Source organism: Populus alba, chromosome 18 (assembly GCF_005239225.2).
Source record: "Populus alba chromosome 18, ASM523922v2, whole genome shotgun sequence".
NCBI classification, from domain to species: domain Eukaryota; kingdom Viridiplantae; phylum Streptophyta; class Magnoliopsida; order Malpighiales; family Salicaceae; genus Populus; species Populus alba.
Genome location: NC_133301.1, coordinates 12,035,082 through 12,049,492, shown reverse-complemented (window position 1 = coordinate 12,049,492; position 14,411 = coordinate 12,035,082). Strand labels below are relative to the sequence as shown.

At 29.5% G+C, this 14,411-nt stretch overlaps 1 non-coding gene across 1 annotated transcript; it reads left to right on the top strand.

The window, feature by feature from the left end:
- Nucleotides 1-12,765: 12,765 nt before the first annotated feature.
- On the top strand, nt 12,766-14,178 carry LOC118034241 (uncharacterized). The gene is made up of 2 exons (XR_012168717.1): nt 12,766-13,032; nt 13,421-14,178. It is a non-coding gene; the product is annotated as an uncharacterized protein (transcript).
- Nucleotides 14,179-14,411: the final 233 nt, after the last annotated feature.

Below are 14,411 nucleotides of genomic sequence, written 5' to 3'. Positions count from 1 at the left end.
TAAAATAAAAAAAATATTAGGTTTTGATTATCCCTAGTCATAATCATAATGAACACATTTAATTTTAAAATAAAAAATAATACATCTTATCTTAGATATAATAAATAGAGCTATCATATATTTTATATTACATTAGCAACCTTTTATTTAGAAAATCTGAAAGATCAATTAAGATATTTTAATTATTATAAAAATAGATGATTTGTATTTTTAGTTTTATTTTTAATTTGTCTATATTATGTTGTTGTAATTCTTTTTCTGTTTATTCTTGTTGTAGATTCTATTAATTAGTGGTACATATGTGGATGTTGTTTCTTAGTAGCTTAATTAATTATGTTTCAAAGTGATCTACCTTGATATTACAAAAATATTATTTTCCATTTTCTTAGAAAGCTCCTTTTTTTTTACAAATTTTTTTTTGATATAAACGTTAACATCTATAAGATAATTCCATAGTGTGTGTACATTAAATTGGCAATTGTATGAGTAATTTGGATGATTGAGAGGCCAATCAAACAATACCGATTCAAGTTTTGAAACTTTGATCGATGGCATGAAAATCAAAACCCATGTGTACGGCATGTGCACGAAGTGTGAAGGTTGAGGTAAGCTAGCTATAAAGTTTCTTTGACCTAGAATAGAAAGGGCCAAAAAGAACTTTAGGGTTGTCAATTTCTTCCCGAAGTTCGATGCATCTGCCACTACCAAATTATTGGAGCCAAGCTTGGCTAGATTCATAAGAAATAAATTTGCAAATAAGTTTTGTGTATTCGAGCCTCGTGAGTCGTGACTGTGATTGAAGTTACCGAAATATAGTTTATCTTTGATAGTGAAAAGACGTGTTCTTCAAAGAAATAAATAGAGATAAGAATTTATACATCTTTTTTTTTTACCTAAATAAATACGTTATATGGCTACTTTCAATTTTGTAATTAATTTCTAGTTTTTCCCGTAATATATATATATATAGGGGGTGGATCTACTACTTATGCTATGGGTGGCGCCGTAGGACCCCAACACAAGATAGAAATAATAAAGTGAAGGTAGAAAAGCAAGATTATAGATTTTGAAGGGCCTATTTTTGAATTTTTATAGTGAGAGAGGGGCTAAGGTAGAATTTTTATGAAAATGAGAGTGAGTGTGCTACATGAGTGGGGAAATACGGAGGATTTTTTTTATTTTTTTTTTTAATTGCCTCCTGTTTTTTCTTCTTGGTTTGGCTTTGTTTTATATCCAGAGTTGCATTTAGCACACCGCAATTAATACGAGAATGTTTATTTTTGTTTATTTTTTAAATATTTTTTTTAAAATTAAAATTGCTTTATATGAATGACCTGCTAGCCTCTTCGAACTCCTAACTTGGGATGCTTTTGTAGAGTCATGCAGCATGCCACATTCATATTAATTACTTTAAGCTATCATAAATTAGAAAGGAAACATATAGCACTGTCATGCTTCGTAATAAAGAAAATTCTTGCTCGTCATTTAATATCAAAATGTTTTAACTAATTTAAAACAATCATCAAATCTTTATTCAAGATAACTACAATCTAAATAAGTAGAGGATCAAACCCCAACAAGAACCCATGAGAATACAGATCTACAAATTCATCTAGATCCACCCACGTACAAACATGTAAAGGACTTAATTTAGATAAAATCTTTTTTGGAACAAAGAAATAAAAAACACATAGCGAATTCTCTAATTAAGAAGAAGAAGAAGAAGAAGAAGAAGATGAGAAGAAAATAAATGAAAAAAAGAAGAAGAAAAGATTGCGGTCGCCGGTGATGAAATAACATGGACAAAAAGGGGAAAATCTTTTTGGAAAGTTAACTGGGATATTACTTCTAAAAATGTCACTATGATTAATTGCTGCATGTCAAATTTACAAGACAACCAAAATTAATTTGGATCATCGAGAATATATATTTTTTAATTTGATCTATAGAACAAAACAATCACAATGAGTTCCTTGCTCAGAAAAGCAATCAATTTATAACGATAAGGTCCTCTACACCACTCAATTAAACTGTCCATGCAATAATTTTACGACTGTGTCACGACATGGTTTCCTAATTAGTCAAAGCATTGATTGTTTGTCAATCATACAACCTAGCCGTGACCCATCAGGTAAAGAATCGATCCTTGTAATAAAAACATAGAGAAAGAGAGAGACAGATACTACTCCAATGTAATAGTTCAATAATTCGAGTGTTTTTTTTATTATTATTATTGTATAGCCTAAAGCTTATTAGATTTATTATACCTCTTGTTAAACTAAGAGAAAAAGAAGATTTGACAATGGCTGAATACTGGTACCAGTGAGATAATTAATGAAGAAAATGAAGATCTTATTTTTGTAACCACAGTTTATTAAAATCTTCATTAAGTAGACGTTCTTGACGCGTCCTCAGTTAAAATCTTCCCGTTCTAATCAATGAGCCAAACTATAACAACAATTCATAAATATCGTTATTAATCACCCTGCAATATTAAAATAAATCACAAAGCACATCCTTTTTAGGTACAAGATCAAGATAACAAAGACGAATTCTCAAAGCATATCCTGCTTTGAATTCAACTTTCCTATAGAATTACTGCCTTGCAGGGTCTAGCTAGTTTGAACAAGCCTGAGCATGTACCTCTCAGCTTAGACATCATAGAAAACACATAAACTCTGGAGAAAGCTCACTTTAAGTTGCAGTGCAAAGATGTGGTTTGCAGTCATTTGGAATAAAGTTTCCATATTTTCCATAACTTCACAGCCTGGAATGATCCTGTGGAGCTGATGCAGTTTCTTCCGCATGGAAACTCTTGCAGTCCTAGGGTTGTTCCTGGTTGATGAAAGCTTCGGCCTTTTCATCTTTCTCCATTTGCAAGAACGTTTTCTCATTTTGTGTCTCAGAGAGAGAGGGCGACCTAGAGAGGGTGTTTTCTTTGAGAGAGAGAGGGCGAGGTATGGAGGAAGGGAGGAGATGTGTAAGAGCATGAAGAGCTGGGGTTCTTTATATAGGCAAACATCATAGGCAGATAATTCTCCTAAGGTCTTAATTAATACTCAGAGATTAAGGAAGAACCCACCACGTGCGTGTGTGTACGAGTTCACGTGTGAGAATTGTATACGAGGGATACATGATAGGATGTGGTCAATTTTTTATACGAAAAGTTAGGCTAACAAGAGTCACATTTTATGAATAATTTATATTTACATAGTTGCAATTTTAAATTTTTCGAATTTAGATTCTACTAAGGTTGTTAACTTGTTATGTTAACATCATATTGGAGTCTTACCTAATTAAGAATGCATATATTGTCTTGGTAAGAATTAATTGTTTAGTATAATGCAATGTGAAAACATGCAGGGTTAATAATAATAATAATAAAACAGCATACAAATCTATAATAAGTAATAATTTAAAATAATGTAAATAGGGTATTTAATTGCTGAATTTTGAATGAAAAAAGAAAATAAAAAGGTTGTATACCCTTTATCTTTAAAGATAGTATGTCCGTTACATGCTATAAACAATTTTAAAGTAAATAGTTTTTAAAAATTTCAATAATGCTATTTTAAAATATTACAGTACCTTTCATGGTTAATAAATTGAAAAACAAACTGATTATCTCCATAAAACAACTGAATTTAAAGCTCTAGAACTACATAATAGAAAAACTAAAAAAGACATGAATAAGAAAATATGAAAAAGATTGCAAAAAAGGTAGAATTTGTTAATTAGCTTGTTTGTTTCTGCGTTTTTAAAATCGCTTTTAGTAAAATTTAATTTTTTTTTATTAACTTCAAATTAATATATTTTTAGTGTTTTCAAATCATTTTGATGTGCTAATGTCAAAAATAATTTTTTTTTTAAAAAAAAAACATAATTGGCATGCATTTTAATACGAAAAGTTATTTAAAAAGCAACCACAACTACATTACCAAATAAGCTTGCATGCCTCTGCATAATCCCTCCATCTCCTAATGTAATAACAAATTATAAATCCCCCTGTTTTTATTATTATTGTTTGTTTGGTATAATTTGTTCTCAGTTTCACACCTAAAGACCTAGGTTGCAAGGATTAATTATATATTCAGAGTATTTATTCTAGTAATTTTTAAATAAAAAATATTAAAAACATTTAAGATATTAAATGAGATGTTAAAAATTTTAAGTCATTAATCTAGACATCAAAGATGTTTAAGACTTTAAGCAAAACTCTCTATGAACTAAATAGGATGATAACAAATCAGACAAGACAAATTTGAAAACTTGACATATTCAATGACTCTAGACAAATAATTGCTCATAAGTTGGAAAAAAAATTCTTAACAAAAAAATTATTTTACAATTAACTTAAATCAAAGCCTAAGTTGAGACAAGTGTGCGAGTGCTGTTTTAACTTACATCCTTTAAGAAATTTTAAAGTAATTCAACTTCCTCTCTAGTTTTTTAAAAAATAATAAACTCTAGTTTGATTGATGATCTTGTAATACAAGTTTAATTAGATGATTTCCAATACTGAACTACTCTATTGAGTGTGAAAATATATAAACTAGTGGATTTTGAGTTCGTAGTGTCAGATATCCAATTTGCATCACCATAACTCTTAAATATTGTCGAGTATCTAATATAGTGTAACTCATAGTCTAAAATATATATCAAATATTTGAGTACTATATTTATAGACTTTTAATTGTCCAACCATAAATTATCTATAGATCTACTTAGTTTTTTCACCAACTCAGCAATATCTAATCTTATATAATTTATAATATATATCAAGCTCATGTGTAAGAGAGATAAATGAGAGGTACATGATAGGTTTTGGTCAATTTTTGACAAGAAAAGTTAGGCTAATAAGAGTCATATTTTGTGATTGATTTAGATCTAAATAGTGTAAGATATGAATGATGGCATTCATATGTTCTTTATCATGAGAGTATATGAATTGAATAATAATAATTAATAAATGATCAAATCTATGAATGATTAATTATGCAAATCTAAAGTGTCTAAAGAGTTGTAATTCACTCATACTCTCCTTCTGAATTGGATTTAGGGACAAAATAATATATATATATAATGAAATTTACATCAAGGGTAAATAACATCGTGACTTAGTATGTCAGGTTTCAATATAATATGATAGGTTAAATAATCTATAGCACCTAAATCAATTATCCATTCACAATTATTATGTTTAGGTGCATAAACTTTAAAAGTTTTACCTAGGTTACCTAAAGTCACGATCAAGGTTGAGGATTTTCTAGGAAAAGGTTTGATGACAACAACTTATTTTGTTGTAACAACAAAGGTATGGTGATTTGGTGCACAATTATTATGATTAGGTGCATAAACTTTAAAAGTTTTACCTAGGTTACTTAAAGTCGTGATCAAGGTTGAGAATTCTCTAGAAAAAGGTCCGATGACAACAATTTATTTGGCTATAACAACAAAGGCATGGTGATTTGGTTTAGAATTTAATTGCTAGGTGCCTGAGTAGGATCCCACCATTCCAAATATCTAATCAACCCATAACATTGTGACTTAATATGTCAAGTTTCAATATAATGTGTACACAAACACTTTGATCTTACAACTCCTACTTCATAACAACAAGTTTGTGAATTATATGACCAATCTTGATAAGGTTCATGATTTAGTGAGCTAGATGTTCACTTAGATTGTAGATTAATTTACCCTTATTGAAGTTTGACTAGCAAAGCACTATGATAATTGACTCTGGATGATTAAGTTCCTTTTTCAATGTTGTTCAATAAACCATTATGACAATTGACTTTAGATGAACATATTCCTCATTAATGTTGTTCTGCGATTAACATCATGATGTATAAATGTATAAGTTTCTTCAAAATCCATTATTATGTCCTTTTTAAGAATCTCACATTGAATTTGTTCTTACTCTATATCAATTCTATTTAAAAAGATATACACACATAATCATACAACTAACTTTTTATATACGAGAATATCATTAGGATCTTTTATTATAATCTTATCACCATGGTATAACTTCTAGAAACTTTTAATAAAATAACCATGATAGGTTGATAGAAGATGACCAACTTACTTGATAGAAAATTAATGCTTGCTAATTCAATGTAAAGATTTATGACTCATTGGATGTATAATAGAAAGTTTTGGCTAAAACACCAATCAAAGATAACACTTTTGATATCAAGTATAAAAAAGTAATGTAGTAGTAGTAGAGAAAAAAACAATATGCTTTTGAGGAAAGGTATTTCATTGTATAACTTGTTTAATTTATATGAATAAATAATAAATGTATAATATCCAAATTAAAAAATAAAAAAAATTAGAAAAATATTAGAAATTACCTTTCTCTACTAAAAGAATTAGCCTATTTTGTGGAGCTTCATTCTTCATGTGAACAATGAAGCTCCTCTTTTTTTTTTTTTTTTCCCAATTTTTTCCTTTAAATTTCTTTTTTTTTTCCCTCAATTTATCCTTATATTTTTTTAATAGTCATTTGGATTGCCTTTAGATCAGCCAAGTCAACTGAGTTATATCGGGGCAACTCCTGCAAAGTTTAATTTTAAACTCATGCTAGACAAAGAGACAAGTTAAGAGATTTTTTTCTTTAATTTAATTCTTTTTTGAAAAAAATACTTTATCCTCATACTTTTCTTACTAATTCAGCAAGTTGCACTAAGTTGATTGAGTCACATCAAGGTAACTTTCACATAATTTAATTTTAAACTCAGGTTAGGTAAGGAATAAAATCAAAAGATATTTTTTTTTTTCAATTCCATCTATTTTCTCTCAATTTTATTCCCAAAGTTTTAATTTTAACCTTGAGTTAGGCAAAAATCTGAATCTGAATTTTTCTCTTGTCAATTTCATCTTTTTTTAAATAAAAAAAAATTCATCTTCAAACTTTTTAAATTTGGGCTAGGTAATAATTCAAGTCGAAAGGATTTAAGATTGACTCACTATAATAAGGTGATCCACTAAGATAAATTTAATAACAATACCAAATAATTCTCTTGTATTTGTTAAATTCAAGATTTTTTTTTTTTTTAAATTCAATAGGATTTCAAACTGGAATTGTAATAGTTTTTATTATTTGACAATGGAGCCCACTACCACTAGTGCAGATGATAAAGAAATCCCTCAAATTAAGCTAAGCTACACATTCACCTCAACAAGTGTGAGTGTCTGTCTGAAAGATAGACAGAGAGAAAGGGAAATTGAACAAGCTGTTTGTTTGGAAGACAAGGTGAGGGACTTCCGGGGAACAAAGGCAAAGGGCAAACGCATGCGCCTCTCCAGCCTCTCGTTTTTCTTCTCTATAAGCCAAATGACGAAGCAATCATTTTTCCATTTTGGTCCCACCCCATAAAAAAGACGTTTTTTTTTTTTTTTTTTTTTTTTTTTTTTGTTTTTTTTAAGACACTCTATGTAATTCCTAAGGGCATGAATATTACCTTCTTTTTTTTTTTTTTGTTAAAAATTACTGTTTTTCTAATTAACTAGTTACATGACCCGCGCAATGCCGTAGGTTAATATTTTTTTGCATAAAAAAATATCAAAAAAAAGCTAAGATCTAAAAGTGTTAGGTCTTTCTGCAAAGCTATACCCAAGAGTCTTGAGTTTGACTGCAACGACTAACCCAAAAGTAATATTTAAAATATTAATAATAACATTAAACTTGCATGACCCAAGTTTAAGAGGGTCTGGCTGCAATACCAGACCCAATAACCTTGGATGTGGGTCTGGCTGCAAGGTCATGTCATAAAAATGTGATAATTAAATAGATTAATTAAAAAAAAAAACTAATAGAAAGAAAAAAAAAACTAATGAAGAAAAAGGAAAATAAAAAATATAAATTAACTGGGTAAAACTTGTAAACCAAGTTAACATGTCAAACCTTGGATTCATGTCGTGAAAGTTTGATAACTAAATAGAAAAAAAAAATTGACGGGTTACCCAAAATTAACTGGGCTAACTCATCAAACTAGGTTACCCGTCAAATCCGAGATCCGTGTCATGAAAGTTTGATAACTAAATAGAAAAAAATTGAACATTAACAAACTAAATTAAACCAAAAAAAATTAATCAAAAAGGAAAACAAACAAAAGGCATCAGCCTTTTATTGGGTTAACCCTTTAATTCAGGTTAACCCGTCAAACCTTAGATTCGTGTTGTGAAAGTTTGATAATTAAATAGAAAAAAAAAATTGACGGGTTAACCTAGAATTAACTGAGCTAACCCGTCAAACCCGGGATCCATGTCATGAAAGCTTGATAACTAAATAGAAAAAAAGTAAACATTAAAAAAAAATTAAAAAAAAAAAAAACAGCTAAGAGTTTCACTGTGCACTGCACAGTGAAACCCTGATGCATAAAAGACGTGGGTAAAATTACAGTACTTTCCCCACCTCTTTTAGAGTTTTGTTAATAATGGATCTTACGTGGAAAGATTAGTAATCTATATTAAAAACAGAAAAAAAAAATATAAAACAAATTAATTAAGATTGAGTCTATAATGCAAATATATATATAAAGAGTGGACTATAATTAAGTAAGTATATTTGGGTGTTTGAAAGTGTTGTTACAGTTACTTTTTAAAGTGTTTTTTATTCGAAAATATATTAAAATAATATATTTTTTAAAAAAAATTATTTTTTATTTTAGTATATCAAAATGATATAAAAATATCAAAAAAATATTAATTTAAAATAAAAAAAAATTACTTTACAAACACAAAAACAAATGGTGACAGCTATCGGCATTGTATATATATGTGGCTGCTTATTTAAAAGACTACATAAACTCTTTGTATAGATTTTACAACCGGCCTATTGTATTTAATAAAACCTACGGTGATTATTGCCGCATTCTATGTTGCCTAAGACGGTTTGGTTTTTCCTCTACTTTCCCGACTTTGTTTTCTTTTAACATGGTACCAACCAAGCATCAGTTATCCGCGAAAATTTCGGGTTGAATAAATAAAGATTCCAATGTAAAAAAAAAATAAAATCAAGTATAGCTAATAATTTTTTTAGAAAATAAAAAGATTAATAATGAATTCAAAATCCAATGAATATATTCATTAAATAGATTTAAAAAATTAAACATAAATAAATGTTATAAAATTTTTTTTAACATTAACCATATAATAGGTTATAAAGTTGAGAAACAAATATAAATAAAGATAATTGATCCAAAAACTAGTGGGAAGACTAGTCAAAAACTCTACTTGATTTTAAAAAATATTTCACAAGTCATTTTTTTTTTATAAATATTGAGACAATAAAATCTCGAAGCAATTTTGGTCAATATATATTAATCTATCAAACTACTAATTTAAGTTATAGACCTAACCAAGTTTAATAACTTAATATTTTTTAAAAAAACTATCATAATGTGATAGCAAAAATTGATGCTCATAGCAAAAAAATAAAATAAAATGATTATAATGGGTTATACAAAAAAGAACACTTTTATTTTTTTATTTTTTAAACTCTACACTCTTATTTGAAAAACATTAAAAATAAAACACCATTAAATATAATAATATTAAAAATATTTTAAATTTATTTAAGAATTTAATTAAATAATATAAAAAATATATTTTTAATTAATTAATTTTAAAAAAATAACATTTAAATTGTTGGAAAAAGAAAATAAAAAAAAATAGATGAAGCGTGCAGGTATATGCAGCCAAGCATTGGGCCTTTAAAAATAAGTATAGATGTGTGGGCCTATCAACTTATGCCCACACATCTAGACTTGTCCAAACTCATGGGCTTAGTCTTGGGAAGAACTTTATTCCATGAACTCAACTTAAAGGAAGAGTCTAGCCCTTATAAGCTTAGACTAAAAAAACCCAACATCCATTGGCTCAGCCTTGGAAATAGCCTAACACCGGGGAAGAGACGAACACCATGGGCTCACCTTTGAAAATAGCCTAATACTAGGAAAGAGACCAACGTCATAGGCTCAACTTAAAGGAAAAGCTCAGCTCCCAAAGGATTAGCTATATTTTAGATCATATTTTTTCTTTATTTTTAAGTGTATAAAAACCTTCTAAAGACTTACCATATTTCCATCAACATTAATGTTGTTGTATAAGTGATAGTGTATAAAAAATATCTCAAGTATTTACCATATTTCTATCACATTAATATTTATATAAGAAATATTTATTCCTTATTAATATATATGTTAGAGATATTTTTCCTCACTAATGTTATCAGGATAAATTGCATTTTAACTCATCCTTTTTATAAAATAAAAAGACTCATAGGTTATATAATACCACATGAATCCTTCAAACTCTATAAAAATTATAATCTTTATTTTTTACTTTATATTTATTTTCAAATCTTTCTCTAAAATATTATTGCATTTTCTCTAAAAAGTTTCTTATATTTAAGTTTCAGGGAGCTCTCAAAACCACTTCTAAAAATGAGAATGAAGCTCAAATACAATTTACTCTGGAAAGAGGAATCCCAGCTATATATGTTATGATGGGAATGAAGAGGCTTCCCTACCCGGGCAAGGTTTTTAATTTGTATTTCATATGGGTTTAAGCTCATCCAAAATTGTAATCTTTGTTGGCTACATTCTTTGATTTGCTCTATCTGCCAATCTCTTTCTAATGTTCAAAAAACCATAGCATTCAATACCAAATCTTGTTTTCTTGCTGTATAATGAAAAGATTCAGTGCCTGTGAAACTATCTTAATGGGATTTCTTGGTTTTAATTAACAAAATAAAGATAGTAATATAGAATATAAGTTTGTTTTATCTTAGCAATTGACATATTCAGGCAGTAAACTTCTTTTGGAGCTGCATCGCGTGTTGCGACTCCTGTTTATCAGAAACTAGCTGAAGATGTTGCAACAAGAGCCTCCACTTTCTGAAGCCTTGTAATTTTACTCTTACGCCAACAGATGTTTTCGGAACATGGAAATCATAGCAACAAAAGCAATGAATAAAAGGCAATGTAATTTTTTAGTGTGGTTTCTAGCTAGCGACATAACACCCTGATAAAGATTGTGACTAATTTGAATGTTTGCTTAAAGTTATTGAGGATTTAATTAAAAAGCTTGAACTTTTGATCATTGTGATGATACTAATATATATTCAGAATCTTGGTTATTAAAAGATGGACAAATAAATAGCTTGCTAAATATATAGACATTAAAAGGCTAAATGGAGTTCAAGTTTTAAATTTTTATTTGAAGTTAATGAGTTTCAGCGGTATAAGTTGGAAGGAGTTGAGATGGTTTGGTTTAGAAAGTCCAGTACAAAACATTTGTTAATTAAACCTAAAAAACCTAAGTTAAAAAGAAATTGTTAAAGCCAAGTAAGCCCATTAAAAACCCAAATAATAAAAACATTTAAAAAACATTGGGTTTCAGTCTTCCAAGCAAAAATCTAACTTGAACATCCCATTAGTTTAATTTGAACTAGTTTTAAATTTGGTTCGGGTTAAAATTTTTAGACGGTAAAAACTCTAATCTAATTAGATTTTTTTGACTAAAACCAGATTATATCATACCATACCATATTGTGAACACGCTTATATGCTATGTATATATATGCATGTATATATATATATATATGAATTTAATAATTGAAGAAGATTGTACTTTGAGAGAGCCTACACAAGACCATCCTTTTAAAATCCCATGTGGAGACCATGTGAGAAATTTATTCTCTCTCTATTCTCTGTCCAAAGCCGAACCCCATGCCATAAAATTTCTCTTATGTGGGTCCTTTTTAGTTTTCTCCCTCTCAGCATTGCCATGTTTTCCGGATCCTGCCAATTCCTCCCCCCAAATCAACATCCTCGCATTGCAATTCCTTGTACCTCGAAGCCCCAAAATTAAAATAATAATAATAATAATAAATTTTAAAAGGTATAACACAACTAGTTAAGTACTGATTTATTTTTTAAAAATTATTAATTTAAATATTATAAATTTCAAAACAATTAAAAACTTATTTGATTATTAATTTTAGGATTTTGAAAAATTAATAAAAGCATGTGTAAAATAACCACACACCTATAATAATAATAATAATAATAATTTAAAACGATTAATTTAATTCGACTGGTAAAATATATTTTTGCAACATTATTGAGATTTCTACCATTAATTTACATTTCATATCACATATTTGGTCGTGGAACACGTCCTAGCTAGCTTGGACAGACCTGCAAAAGAGGTTTGAAATTATTAACGTAGTTGAAAAGTCCAACCTAAAAATGTTAATTGGGAATTTCTTATGAGTAATTAGAATTTTAAAATAGTAATTGGGAATAGGAAAATGCTTTCTGTTTAATTCAAGATCATAAAGCATCCGAATGCTAAATAAAGAAAATAGAAATAAAGAACGATTTATACATATACTTTGGGATGATCTTAATTTTGTATAAAGTCTTGAAGGACGACAACTCATGAATTCTAAATGCTTTTTACTCAATCTTTGTCCGAAGTACTTCTTTCCTTTCTGAATCCTAGATATTAACACAAGTACTTTGTATGAATACAAGTTCCAATGCCAGTCTAGAAACAATAATTTCTGCTAAGCATATATAATAAAGAATTGTTCGTCTAACTGCTTTCTCCCTTTTCTTTTCTTTTTTTATTCAAACTTCTTATTCAATGATTCGTAAGACCAGGGGGATTATCCAATTAACTTTGCAAGACTATAGGGACTAATTTATATCTTAGGGCCAATTTCTTGTTTACATCTTCTAGTTCTAGGGTTTCTGTGGTGGGCCATGGACACCATGTGCCTGCATGTGCTGTGTCTTTCTCTCTTAAAGGCCCACTGCTGCTTTTCCTTTGAGCAAATAAATGGGGTGGCTTCACTTTCTTCTTCCTTCACGTTCTTCTTCCTCCTCATTCTCTCTCTCTTACATCATTCTAGGATTCTGAGACACACTTTCTTGGATCGTAGAATTGCATCATTCTGCAACTTGTCTTACTTAATTCTCATGATTTTCTGTGCTCTTGTTCTATACAACAAAGGTATGCTTCACATCATTATATATCTTGCTCCAACAATGCATCATGTAGTTCCCATGACTAGATAGATCCATGAAAGTGCATAAATTCCCATTTATTTTTTGAAATAAATGTCCGCCTTCACCCTCTCGTGATTCCTCTGATCTTATTAACTTATGCTCACTCGCTCTTTAAATCTTTTCCCATTCTTCCTTTCTTAATTTGGAAATATATTTACTTCTTCAATTCTATGCTATGGATCCTCTCTTTGGTTGAGAAAAATTGTTGGAAGAAAATATTAAGAAAAGTATAAAGCCAGATAACTGACCAAACTAGCTGCTAGACTGAAGCTATAGAGCTTGTAACATTTCTTTTCCTGTGCTCACATCTCTTTCAAATTCTTCTTGTACAGTCTTATCTTATGCAGAATGCGCGATCCTAGTTCACTCAAGCAACAATTTCTCAAGAAATGGATTTTGGGTCTCCAAGTATGTGGTTCTGGGAAGCAGAACATGAGCATCTTGGAGAGAAAGAAGGCAATACAGCTATCAGCAGACATTGCCTTAGCTTCTACTAGAGATGGAAGGACTTGTTGGAGTCGTGCACTCATTGCCAATGCTTCAAAACATGATGATAATAAAATCCTTGTTCAGCACATGTTAGCTACTGAGAATGAGAGGCTAAAGAAAGCGTCAATTGGATTGGTCATGGACAACAAGATGGTTAGATGCAAGAAAATCTTGAAGAGGAGTTGCTGCATTAAAAGAGTAAGAAAGAGTGAACCGCAAGTTGTTCTTGCTAAATCTATTGCTAAAAGGATGGTAAATAGAAGAGCACAAGTATTGAAGAGTCTTCTACCTGGAGGGGAATTTATGGATGATATCTCTCTGATTGAAGAAACCCTAGACTACATAGAATCACTTCGAGCTCAGGTTGATGTCATGAGAACTCTTGCTAAGGCTACTGAGCTAGTCAATGATAAATAGGAACATCGATGGAAAAGTAGCTACTTTCTATAAATTCTAGATCTTCTATTTCTTATTTCTTCTTCTTCTTCCTTTTCCCTTGCAAGACTAGATATAATAAAAATCAGGAGGTGCTAATAGGTAGCAAGGCATGTACAGATGAACCATATTTATTAAATCAATCAAACCTTTTGTTTCCCTCGCCTCCACTAGCTAGTCTTAGTTTTAATTTACATTAAAATGATGAGCAAGATTCCGGAAGTGTGTGCACAAATTTCTAAAACTTAATTATTGGTAGCCAGCAATATTGCACTGAGCATTTTCTATTTCCCCTTGTACTGATGATGTTTCTTCTTTTCATTTTGTTGTCCAAGATATATGGGATGTGCTCAATATGCAAACAAATTAAGGCTTACAAATTACGTTCTAGAACATGAC